Here is a 1,499-nt window from a genome sequence, read left to right as displayed (position 1 = left end):
TTAATTTCATTTCTTTCATTATTATTTTTTTCACCCTAGAGATTGAAGCTTGGATTAAAAAAGAAAATAACGTGGAGTTTCAGGGGTCTTTGTGATTCATTTTAACTGGTGCATTGTGTATGTCACAGAACTGGAAAAAAAATGTGATAAAAAATAAAAAGTATTCTTTGCATTTTCCCCATTTTATCGCGTACTTATAGGAAAACCTACTTCAAGCATCATCTCAGCAAACAGCCTCTAACAACTGTTACCTCTGGATGAGTTCATAGCCTGCAAATTTCACCTCACGAGTAAAGAAGAGCGCGATATTCATCCTGCACACTGATGGCTGCTTCTTCGGCGCCCTCCAGCTGCTGCAGTTGTGCACTGCAGCTGCACAGCTGCCGGCGTGTTTTGGGAAAAGGGATAATGCGCATTTTGCAGTTTGTGGATGCAGCGGGTGCAGCGGTGACAGCTGAGAGGAGGAGGTCAGTCCTGGGTGCAGACAGTCGCAGGGGAAACACTGCATCTAAAAATAAACTCGGTGACATTTAAGTTGATTGCTCGGTTCACACTTTCATGCAGTATTTACACTTGAAAAGCGGCGCAGCAAAGACACGAAGCCTGATTGCTGTATGGAGACTTTCTATACAGTTGCATGAGTGATGCATCACTTATTGTGTTTTAATATAAATATATATTTGTTAATACTATTAATTGTTTTTTGTGTGTGTGTTTTAAGCTGTATTTTCCCTTTTTCTTGGAGGAATAACTCTGCTCTGATAGGAAGGTACAGAGGAGGTCAGAGGTTACAATTATATCTACATGCATATCTACATTCGATATATATACATATTTGTCGAATTAAATGAATAAACAAACAAATAAATACACAGATAAAATAATGAATAATGAAATATGAAATAATAATGAAATAATAAACCCATACCACATTATGACAATAATAATAATAATAATAATAATTATTATTATTATTATTATTAATTGTGATTTTTTTTTCCTACATCAGTTATATTTAGCCTTTAATTTGTGTTTTTTTTGTCAACAGTTTTAACCTCCTACCACCAAGTTTAAATCTTCATTTTTTAATAATTAATTTTCATAAATTGTTCTAATTTCCGTTCTTTGTTATTATTATAATTGTAAACGCCAGTGCATAGACACGTTTTTTACTTTGGTTTACAAAGGCGTTTTATAACTGAACTGTATATATTTTCATTTTTTATATGTTTTGCTATTAATTAATTCGAACATGTCGTCAGTCCATCTTGCAAATTAAATGCATTATAACGCCGTGAATAAAACTATTTAATTAATGACGTCATGATTCCTTAGAGGTCATTAATATTCATTCAAATTATACAAATAAAGCATGACGATGAACCAATACACAGAAAAGTATACCACATGGAATAATGACAGCTATTTAACAGACGCATATTTACTTTGCTGATATCGATACGCATTTTTTAAATGTATGTATTAAACTTACATCCCCC

This window comes from Pundamilia nyererei, unplaced genomic scaffold (genome assembly GCF_000239375.1).
Source record: "Pundamilia nyererei isolate P.nyererei 1_Seehausen unplaced genomic scaffold, PunNye1.0 scaffold00229, whole genome shotgun sequence".
NCBI lineage: Eukaryota > Metazoa > Chordata > Actinopteri > Cichliformes > Cichlidae > Pundamilia > Pundamilia nyererei.
The sequence above is the reverse complement of the archived record's forward strand: the minus strand, read 5'-3'. Positions refer to the sequence as shown.